This window comes from Egretta garzetta, unplaced genomic scaffold, assembly GCF_000687185.1.
Source record: "Egretta garzetta isolate BGI_Z169 unplaced genomic scaffold, ASM68718v1 scaffold36, whole genome shotgun sequence".
Classification (NCBI taxonomy): Eukaryota; Metazoa; Chordata; class Aves; order Pelecaniformes; family Ardeidae; genus Egretta; species Egretta garzetta.
In genome coordinates, this window is record NW_009259975.1 from 1,692,415 (window position 1) to 1,704,146 (window position 11,732).

Below are 11,732 nucleotides of genomic sequence, written 5' to 3' on the forward strand. Positions count from 1 at the left end.
ACCCTGCTGAACTGAAAGCGATGCTCTGTAGCTGATGATTAATTAGTTCTCTGTGTAAGAAAAGTGCCTTGAAGTCTACAGCACTTGGCATTCTTGAATGCAAACATCATTGAGTATTACCTCATTTATTTCACCTACTTGGAATGTAAATTTCTCAAAGCGAAAGTGGGAAGAATATATGTACGATTTTGTTTTGCAAATATATGTACGATTTTGGTTTGCAGATGAATAATAAGGTATGTGACTGGCCTAAGGCACTCCAGGAATCTTCCGGTAGGGTCAGAAGTTGATCTGTATGCTTCATCTTCTCTAACCAACGAGTGTGGATTTTTTGGATGCAGAATTTTTTTAATGTATCTGCTTTGCAGAATCGTGATCACGCTATTCCACTTCTTTCTCTTACGGAGTTCTAGGAAGTAAAGTCAAGTAGTTTGTTAAATATTCTGGGCATAATCACTTTAAAACATCAGGAAATAACCTCTGTGCTCCAGTTCCTTAGGGACTTATTTGTGTGTGCTGGGTGTTAATGACAGCCTTCAGGCCTGCTTAATGCAAGCTCTTAAAGCAGTTGCTGCTGCTATGTTGTTTAAGAAAATTGAGCTGGACTTCTGGGCCTTGAAGAAAGAATAGGATTTGTAGCAGCTTAGGATGCTGAATATAATTTTTTGCAGCACTGAAAGATTAGCTGGCTGCCATTCAGAACAGTAGTGTTAGTTCTCTGTCCTTTTTGTACTGGTACATCATGCTACCTTCATGTTTCACGGTTAGTGTTGTTACTGTGAAGTTGGCAGTAATGTTAACTAAACCCAAGGAGCCTGAAATCCTGAGGAATGAATATATGTGTGTGGATTCTTGTTCAATGTACTTCTGATCAGAAGTTTATTGGAAGCCTTGAAAGTTAGAAGTAAACTGAAATTAAGGATGTCTTTGAAAATAGCAGTTAGTCCTAAGAAACTTACTTCTGAAAGGAGGAAGTATTGGAAGTTGTAGCTAGAGAGCAACTGTGGTGTTTATCACTTGTACGTTGTGACTGCAACCGGTATGTGACTTACTTCTCAGTGAATTTTATCAGTCCTTTAAATTGAAGTACAAAAATAGAAGTTGTACTTCATTGTGAGGAGGAAACACTGGTTTAGAAGTCATCGCAGAGCAGTTCATAAAACAAACCCCCAAACTCCACAGCCCTAAAATAGTTTAGAGGTGCCATCAGGAGTGACCATGCTAACTTTCAGGCTACAGATTTTGGTGTGTTTTCGTGCCAAGGAGTTGTAGGGTGGGGAGGTGACCGTGGAGCGGGAGTAAACTTTTCCTCTGGTTAGAGGGCTGTCTTGTGGCAAAAAAACCCGTGCAGCTCACTGCTTAGAAGATGCATTTAATGAAGGCTAATTTTGGAGTTCTGGCTTTGTTTTGTGTAGTGTTTAGTGAGGAAAGGATGTAAATAAAGATCTAGCTTGTTACAGGTGCAGAACATTGAGTTCTATGAGTTGCACAGAGTTGGACATCTAAGATACTGTGACAAAATATTGAGGCTTAGAATTTCTTTCAAGTTTTGCATTTCACTCTGTTGGTTTTTTTTTTTCCAAGTAGTATTTGCTCAGCATACAGTTGCAAAACAAATGCTGAATTTGGATATGCAGTGTTCTAGGATGTAAAAGAAGACAAGTGGAATTAATGTTTTAAAAACTCATTTGAGGAAACAATCCAGAGCTTGCCAACAAAACCTTAAAATTATATTTAAAAACTAAGAGGCTTAGAGCAAGTGATTTGATACTGACATGGGCTGTTTGGAATCTTGCATGAAGGACACTTACATGAAGGTGCTGTAGGGCATCTGAGCTGTCAACATGGAGCTGTTAGATACGAAATAGGGTTTACTGAAGGCCTGCATTCTTCTGAAGTTAAAAAAAAAAAGGGGGGGGGGGGGGGGGACAGGCAGGATAAATCTAAATAGAGGTAGCTGAGCAGTTTGAGAAGGGACAGCCTTTGTCTTGGTTGCTAACATGCATGCTTTATGGAGATGTGTGTGTTTATATACACGCATGCACAAGGAATATGTGCACAACCAACCAGTTGTGTGGCAGCACAGTGACTGTGAACGTGATTTCTGTCCTGAGAGTTTTTAGAACCTGATGATGACAGACTGCACATTCAGTTCAGGTTACAAGTCAGAGTGTCTCCAGGTTTGTTCTTCTGGTCTCTTTCTTACGAGTCTTTTGGCAGCCGACGATGTCTTAATTTTTTATCTGGTGGCTTTTCCAGTCCCAACTGTTGCATTCCTTTCAAAGGACATCTCCCTTAGCTTTATGCGGTTTGTGTTCTATCTAGGAGTCTTAAATCAGGCAACAGCAGCAGCTCTTCTTGGTTATTTGTGGGGAGGCAAGGACAGGATGTGGGCAGAAGAGTTTTCTGTTGTGTTAACACTAATTGCTGCCATATTTTAGGCCAAGTAGCTTATAGTTAGCATGAACACCTAAAATGGCACTGGAGGTCTGCATTTAAGCACCTGAATCACATAGCAACTATCAAAGGCTTGCTGTTACTACTACAAAACCTTTTCTTTGCATGCTTTTTAAATAGATAATGCTTATTAAAGATGTTGGTAATCATGATTTCTTCCTTTTTTTTTTTTTTTAACAATTGGCTTGCTATAGTGCTAAGTGATAGATGCAGATTTCTAATGGTAAATCAAGCAATCTTGAAAATTTCAGGATGAATAGCAACAACTTTGTGATACTGGATATGTTCTACCAGGAGGCATCTGACTGTCATTGGAAAGATTTCTTTCTTTGCCCCTGCAGATGTCTACAGATGTTTTTATAGGTTTAGTGGTAGGAGTTAGAGTCAAATCAGAGTTCTTACACAATAATAGTTTAAGATGTAGTTATAGGCAGCATGCAGTAACATAGTAAAGACAAAACACCCCTGAATGTAACTAGTCAAAGTGTGTGTGTTGGTACTATCCTTCAAGTAAAACAAGTAGTGTTTGCTATCAGTTCCTATTGTTTTCAGGTGTGAAAGGGAACTCAGTTTCAAAGAGAACATTGCAGAGATGATGCCTCTTTCTAATTCTTTGTTCATATTTTTTTAAAAAATGAAAAAAAGCTGCTTCTCCAAGAAGAGATACCTGCTTCTGTAAGTGGAGTGATAAAGGCTTTTGAATTTTTTATGGTAATAGTCAGTTAGTGAATCACATCCAGCAATTGATATGCCTGTGGTGTCCCTGTCCCAGATGAAAGGCTTGATTCCTATAAAAGGTTGTTTTAACACTGAAAGAGGAATTAGGACCATGTGGTTGGGAGAAAATGAGAAGTGGTTACTATTCTGAGAACTTATTTGTGTTATTTCTGTACCAAATGTTTTAAGCAGATACTTGGGAATTACCATGTGGTTTTCTTGACGACAAATATTTGAAAGAAAAAGCGAAGTAATACTCCTCAACCCAGTCAGGACCACTGTGCTATATAATGGTCTATATATTGAAGTTGAAAAAGATAAGAGTCGGACCCCCTATCCTGGTAATCTCACTTTCACCACAAATGTTTTTGCTTCATAGTTATGGCTAAAATGTATGCAAGTTAGCATTGCTGAAAGAATGAACTCTGAAGTTCATTAAAGGAGATGCTTAATTTCAGCATACAAAACAAAACATTTAATATTCCTGCAGTACTTAAAATTTCATGTAAGTAGGAATGCTGTATTTCTACTAGAGCATCAGTTTTCCCTTAAAGGATGTGATTTCCATCTGAAGATCTTTGTCTGAGACCCATGAAGTTCTTGTTTACTCTTGTTTGTGTTCCAGCACTTACTTTGTGTTGGATTCTGGCAGGTGGGGTTTTGCTGGCTCTTCTGCTGGGGCATGTGACCCTGCTGTTTATTTGCAAAACTCTCCCCTTTACCCTTTTGAGAATGAGCTGTGGTTTTGTTTCCATTCAGTGTAGTCACCCGCTGTCCAGTTTCTTAAGCTTTGCTGTGTTCTTCCTTCAAGAAACTCTAAATTTGGCATTATTGCAGTCAGGAGGTCAATGAAACTGGAAGAACACAGAAAAGAGGAGTTGCTGAGCTGACGGTTGCAACATTATAAATCCCATAGGCCTTAGTTTCTGCTTATTTACTTAAGTTAATTATGCATTCATTATGACTAAGACTCATTACTGCCAAGTTTCCTGAGATTCTGTCATGTTTTCTGGAGTAACTCAGTTGTCATAAAAACTCAGTGTAGGATTTGGCTTCTCCATTCTGGGATGCTCTGGGTAAACTGGAGTTCATGCTATAGCTAAGGCAGGTTATGTGACTGTAGCAGCCTCTTGTGTTACATCTGTAAACTGCACTTCTCTCAGGTAAAACCCTGTGTGACTGAAAAAACCCTGATGGGGTAGGATTATGGGGATGAAGATATGCTGTGCAAGTGCACAGCTGCTACATCAAGCAATGATAAAAGGTTTCCAGCTTCCACTTCTTGGTGAAATATTCGAATGAATATCTTGAAATGGTCACTGAAGCTTTCTGAAATGCTCCAAATCCTCCCCCAGACCATATCTCCTGTTGTTTGTACTGTATATAAATCATAACTTTGGAGTTGTATTTGTAAAAGGACTTGATTCACACCTGGAAATGAAGAAAAACAACAGTACAGAAACATTTTCAAGTTAAAAATGTGCTTACATACTTTGGTTTTGGCTTTTAAAGAAGGCCTATAAGGGGTTCTGTTCAAGTATTTCTAGTTCTTAGTTCAGGCACGCATGGCCCCCAGGTCCAGCCAGTAGTGAGGCGAAGCACATATTCTCAGTAGCACACACACATGTATTCAGCATGTATGTATATAAACACACAGCTGGCCACCACATGAATGCAGAAAACATAGTGCTAATGCAAGCACAAACAGTGCCAATGGCCTTACTCAGTTGCCCTTTCTGGACGGTCAAGCTGAATGTCTGCTAGTGGCAAATGCATGTATGCATGATCCTTCCAGGTGCTGGATTTAGACACCTATTCTACCCTGAAACTATTCCTTGGGTCCATTGCCTCTTGCGCACACACACTTACACTCAGCCACCCCTGCCCCAAACACCACAGATTCTCCAGCTCACTTGGACCCCTGTTTTTTCTCCAGCAGCCAACTCCTTCAGTTGCCTCACTTGGACAGTTTGCCCTGTCCCTGGTTCCCAGGCCAGTCTTCTGGCTAGTCCAGCTTGGTACTCCCTGTGATCACACTCTGATCTGCAAAAGCTCACCCCCTCTTCTGCTGGCACCACAGATCGATGAGCCCTTGTGACCTGTGGTCTGACTCCACTTGTCATACAGACACACGTGCACACTGAGCAGAGTCCCAGGAAAGGAGTTACAAAAGGAGATAAATGGGCAGACAGTGGTGATTTGGGGGAGAGTACAGCTAGATACATGTACTGACCTGCACCCTGTTCACAGGTGACCTGTCCCTCTTGTCACCATAGCCCTCTGTTTTTCCCATGCTTGGTCCTCCCCGAGCCATTTTGATCCCTCCCTTTCCGCACCTTTGGTTTCTCCCCTAAACATCCCATAACAGGACTTCTTGCAATCCCTAAGTGCCTTTCCTGCATCCCATAATAAATCTGGGAGCCCTGTAAGCAGTCACACCTCTCAATCTCAAAAGTGCCCTGGAGAGGCCCAGTGGTGGTGGGGACATGGGGTGAGCCAATGTGATAGCCCTCGGAGTGTCTGGGTCAGGGCTTTTAGGTGAGTTCCCCCACCTGCAAGTGTGCCTCTCTGCTCCTTTGTCTGTGCAGAATAGCTTTTTATCACATAAACTAATAGTGTTAACTTTATGTGCTGGCAAATAATCTGTTTAATCGTTTGCAAGCACAGTGGAAAATTTATTGTAGCAGTTACTGGCTGGCCACAGAGATGTGAATTAAAGTGATACTGTTACAAAAGCAATACTTTGAAATGTTACCTCGAGGTGTAGTGTATTTTAATAGCGACAGGGAGAATGCTAGAATGATTACATGAAATTTTGTGGAACAGCCTTCGGTAACAGTACTAATGCCATATGTAACCTTTTAAATTGTAAAATAAGGAGTTCTTTGGTTTGGTGTCCCTCCCCGGATGACTTGCATTTGTGCAGAGACTTCTTTTGCTAGATTTTTAAAACATATTCAGTTCATACTTGACTTCCATGCTTTGAAAATTTTGATAAATCATCACTTTTCTTTGGTAAGAACCATGAAGGGATAGTTAATCTCTGTTTTATATAAAGTAGGCATTGGCTATCTTACAAAACAGGGATTTATGGACAAAGTCATGTCATTTTAGAGTATGTTTATACTATGTCTGGAGAATGAGGCAGATTATGACATGGGCCTTAAAGTGTGAGATGCTTGGAGGCATGCAAGATTTGGGGATTAAAAAGATGACAGTTGTGTGCAAGTGATATCAATCACTTTTTTTTGACAAGATAAATCAAAAGTAGCTGTTAGTGTGCATGTGTTTGAGTAGACAAGTTACACTTGAAAAAATTGGTGAATCGAGTGTGATGCTTCTGGAAGATTGCACTGGTGAAAGAATTTGGTATTGTGGTTCTGAGGAAGAAAAGCAGGAAACAGAGTAGGCCTTACTCATGCTTCTTGAAGATTACAGGCCTAAGTAATAAAGTAACTTCTCAAAACATGCTGTTGTACGGCACTGGGCTATTTTAAAAATCTGGTAAACAGGATCAGGACTTGAACTTTTAATTTATTTAGCGTCTCGTAAGAAGGGGGCACACAAATAAAAGTTGAAGGTTCTCAGGCTGTGAGAGTAAACATTTTGATCATACAGTATTAAAGTTGTTTATGCTGTGAATGTTGCATCCTATTTTGATGCTTTTAGATATATTTCTAAAGATCAGAAGACCCAAAGGCTTTAGTGCACTTGGAGCTTGATAAAGTTGACTGATATTTTTGTTTTTATTTGGGCCTTTTTTTTTTTTTTTTTTTAGTAGAGACTGCAGTAGATGCATAGCTCTAAGATGAGGTTTCAAGTGTCAGGAATGTAACCATCTTCTATTTTTACACTTGACCTCATTTCTATTTTCTTTTGCTAAAGGCAACAGGCATATGTTGCTCTGTTGCTGCTGGAAGTGAGTTATTTAAGTAACTTGAAATGTTTATGTGCAATAAGCTTTTGAACTTTAGCACTGGCTGAAATAGTGAATATTTTGTTACAGGCCACATTTAACCTACTCAAAATCATATGAACTGTGACTTGATCTGACGAAGACTATAGCTGCAGAAACTACATTTGTGATCAAAGGTTAGGAAAGCATGTTTCAGTTCTTGTACTAAACCTGCCTGAAAGTAAAGCAGCATCATATTTTCCTGTGATTTGTTACCTTCTGGTCACCACCAACTAAATTATTAAGCATTTGCTTTCATGAAGAGAAAAATGTTTTGTTTTAAAAATGTTGAGTATTTGGCTTGTCCTTTATGTTAAGGTGTCTTAGTTGGCTTATGATCAGGATAATGTTGAAATTTGCAGAAATGTTTGTGTCACTTGTATTCCCTAATGCCTTTTCAGAATAAAAATAATTAGATATTCCAAAACTGGTTTTTTTAAGATGTGTCTCTACAGCTCTTCTAATTCTTAACATTTGACTGTTATGGTTTATATAAACATGCTTGAAATGAGTATTCTCTGTTAAATACCCGTGTACAAAGCTGTTTATTGTGGCAATGAGTTTTGCAGCCTGGTCATTCTGTAGCTCTCTAATTCCTGTGAAATATGTGCACAGACAGCAGTTTCTCTTCTGAAAAACAGGTGCATGATACAGATTCAGTGAATATCAGACATCTGTATGTATTGAGCATCACTGATTCATACACGTCTTACGAAGTTCTGATATTTTAGTTTACCAGTGAGCAAGCCACTATTACCTTGGCACCTCCTGTTTCTGTGGGTCTGTTTGGGTCTGTTAGGCCCTCCAGAGAAGCTTCTCTTCTTTCCCCTTTCTCCCAGCCAGTTTGTGATACAGCAGTACTCTTTGACTAGTTTGTACTGGGCAGACTTAAAATGGTTGTAGTGTGGGAATGGGCAGAGCTGTAGGCACACCTCTCCGGACCTGAGATCTTTAAAGAGTGTACTATAAGGGAACTGCTGGGTTCTTTCATGGACACTCCTGTCTGAGGAAAGATAGAGGATTTTCTGTATGTTGGACATTGGGTTAAGCTGACATCCTTTGCTTATGAGATCTTTTAGTGGAACTTTGACAAGTCACTAACCCATCTTAGGTTCCTCAGAGATGAGACCATTTTATGTAGTGTCTTACAAACAAGCACCACCAAACTTTTTGATGTGGGTAGAGGAGCAATGTTAATTGTTCTGAAAGTTGGTGGGATACTATAGGGTAAACAGAATCAGGGCAGAGCTAGTGTTCATGCACTCGTAAACGTATACATACGACCTCTTGAGGTGTAATCACCGGTTTGCATATAGCTGATCTCTAATGGTAAGCAACAGACTGGCAACTATTGTTTTGTTGATATATTATCACTGCATACTGTGAAAAAAGCATGCCATGCTACTCCGATCAAGTACTATTACCAGGAACTGTCTAGTTCCACTACTCAAGCTGTGTCATATGCTGCTGCCATACACATCAGTTCTTGTCATTGTCAATCAGGTATTCAGATTTTTCTTAGCAGTTAATGCTGCTGTCTGAAATTACTGAAGTAATTTTTATTTTTTTTTTAAATCTTGTAGACAGTATCACTGAACTGACACATAGCAAATTTTAGTTCTTTGGGTTTTTTGATGGTACTAGGTAACAGCATCTTGCTGCTTTGGAGAATGAGGCTATTTCCTTATCAGCGCTTCTCTTTATCTACTTCAGAATACGAGGAGGAGCTGGTTCTGGGGACTGAACAGCAACTGATTATTAACACTGGACAAACTCTTTATGCCTGAGAGACTAATGTCTTCTGCACAGGTAATAATGTCAGGTGCTTACAATCTCATGAGACTTCTGCAAAGATGGGCTAATCAGAGTATTCCAGAGCTGCTTATCATCTCATCAGCCTTTCATTCATGGAGGCTTTTTCATTTTACAAATAAGAGCACTTCTTAATAAAAGTTCTGTGGCAGATACTGGCTAAATTAAAATTTATGTGAAATTAGATACTAGCAAATTCTTTTAAGAGAAGGGAGTGTTTCTGTGCTTCTTCCCAATTTAAAGCTTTTTGTAACATAAGATTACTAGATTCAAAATGGCTGTAGATAGGAAAATCCCAAAGATCCCGTGTATTTGAGGTGGGGGGTTGGGGAGAAGTAATTTTGTGCAGATGACCAACAGATAGTCTTTACTAGTGATTGAGTCGCTAAACTAGGGCAATGAGACAGCTTTCCTGTCTCTCAGCAGGGAGTTTTTGCAGGATATAATTAAGAGGCGTCAGTTAGTGGCCCAGAGGGCATTCCAGGATGTGAACCCTGAAGCTGGGTCTGCGGTGACCATAGTGATGACTATTGGAGAATAATAAGCATAGCCCTAAATAGATAAAGAGCACAGCTGAGGACTTACTTTCTGAGGGTATAGATTGGTACTTAGTGGATATAGATTTACACCTCCTGTACTCTAGGTTTCTCTGCAGTATGGCAAAGTACACTGCTAGTTATTTCGGGTGGAAATGGTGAACTCTTATTTCTTTGTTTTGAAGTAGTCATTCAGAACATGTTTGTGGTGTCACAGGTGGGAGACTTTGAAGAAGAAACTTTCTGAAGCCTGGGAGGATCATGTTTGCAAACATTTTTTGGTTGCCCAGATTTTAAGCAGCAAGAAGTGAGTCAGGATGTGGTGTTAAGCTATGCATTAAAAGTTCCATCCAGGAAATGTGTAGGATTCTTTGCTATGCTTTGTTAATACAAAGGTAATGACTTTTAAAGTCTTTATCAGCATACCTGAAAACAGGTCTGGCATATAGAAAGGGTATATAGAAAATGTTCCTTTCAGCATTCAATCTTTGCTGTCATGTGAAGAAGGTAGAATTTCGGATGAGAAAAACAAATTGAGTATAGAAGACAACATAGACTGGGAGAAGAATGTATCCCGGTCCAAAGAAGAAGGAAAAAAAAAAAAACTAGCGGGTTTTTTTTTTGCCTGGGTGGACAACCAACAAAATGTTATGTTGTTTTATTATTTTTTACTTTAAGTTTTCGTAAACTGTCTGTGTTTAAAAAAAAAAAAAAGTCAAAAGATTCAGTAGACATTCAGTAAGGCTGGTCCAAAAATTATACCCTTGTGTAACTACCAAGGTTAAGGTTATTTGATCATGAAATCTGCGTTGATGTGCTTGTGTTGTGTTTTAACACCAGTTGGCAACCAAGCATCACACAGCTGCTCACTCATCCTCCCCGACCAGTGGGAGGGGGGAGAGAATCGGAAGGGTAAAAGTAAGAAAACTCAGGGGGTGAGAGCAGAAGAGTTTAATGATTGAAATGAAATAATAATAAATTGTAATGAAAAGGAGACCAACAAAGAGAGAGAAACAAAACCTAGGAAAAACAAGTGATGCAATTGCTTACCAGCTGCTGACTGATGCCCAGCCAGTCCCAGAGCAGTGATCACTGCCCCCCTGATGAACTCCTCCCAATTTATATACTGAGCATGATGTCATATGGTATGGAATACCCCTTTGGCTGTTCTGGGTCCCCTGTCTGGGCTGTGCCCCCTCCCAGCTTCTTGTGCACCTCCTTGCTGGCAGAGCATGGGAAGCTGAAAGGTCCTTGACTTAGTAACTGCTTAGCAACAACTAAACCATCAGTTTGTTATCAACATTATTCTCATGCTAAATCCAAAACACAGCGCTATACAAACTACCAGGAGGAAAATTAACTCTATCCCAGCCAAAACCAGGACAGCTTGTCACTGCTCATACACTTTTGGAGTGCTGTAAGTGTCAGTGGATCTTCTGAGAGAAATGCGGTACCACGTGCTGTTTGGTGTGTTCAGGTGACTGGAGGTGGAGGAAAGAAGAGTGAGAGCAAGCACACACCTGGAATCTTGTATAAACAGCTCTTGAAGGCCTGAACAGGAGGATCAGGGCTTAAGCTTACATCACACTTGACAAACATTTTCTGCCCAAGTAGGTCAATGCAATTCAGGTTAAGTCAGTAGTTGTAGCTGTTTACATTAATTTGGCTTAACTATAATCATGTGGTCTGTTCCTTGTTCCACTGCTGTGTTACAAAGGACCTTGAAGTATGCTTTGTAGAGTGCATTACGTTGGAGGGCTGACTGTACATGTTTTTGTACTTGTTTCTGCTTAACTTGAAAAGCTTCTTGAAATGATCCACCGAACAGTAGGTTAGGAGTGAATGTTTTTGAGTGAGATGAGTCTAAAGTATAGACTTCAAAAATGTGCAGTGTTTCCAATAGAGTTTTCCTTAATGCACCAAGTAGTATGTTACTGTAACCTGAAAACAACGTTTTTCCTTCTCTCTAGAGTATTTGGAGTGACAAAACAAGTAGCTGTGGGAAGAGAAGGCAGTTCAAGTAGCATCTTCTTTTCCAAAGTATTTAGACTTTTAATTGCTTTTAGTAGCAGTTTAACAACAAGGCATAGGTATAAAAGTTTAAAAAATGTTTGTAAAGACTTCATTCTGAAATACCTCTGTCCCCCACAGTTTATTCTGATTTTTGTAGTCCCCTACTACAATTACCTCCAGTTTGTAATTTGGTTTCCCCCAGCCTTTGCTTGGTGAAGCTAATGTTACAATTCCTCTTTCCC

At 39.7% G+C, this 11,732-nt stretch overlaps 1 protein-coding gene across 6 annotated transcripts in view; it reads left to right on the forward strand.

Annotated features, from left to right (window-relative positions):
• Window positions 1–11,732, forward strand: part of PCMTD1 (protein-L-isoaspartate (D-aspartate) O-methyltransferase domain containing 1) — a 51,162-nt gene that overhangs the window by 2,140 nt on the left and 37,290 nt on the right. For 3 of the 6 annotated variants that reach the window (XM_035895868.1, XM_035895867.1, XM_009640355.2), the window contains one exon: window positions 8,843–8,938. The exons of 1 other annotated variant lie outside the window; for it this stretch is intronic. The gene's annotated coding sequence lies outside the window, so the exon portion shown is untranslated. Of the gene's footprint in view, window positions 1–8,842; window positions 8,939–9,662; window positions 9,741–11,732 lie in introns of all 6 variants that reach the window. 2 more of the 6 variants (XM_035895871.1, XM_035895872.1) reach the window with 2 other exon arrangements.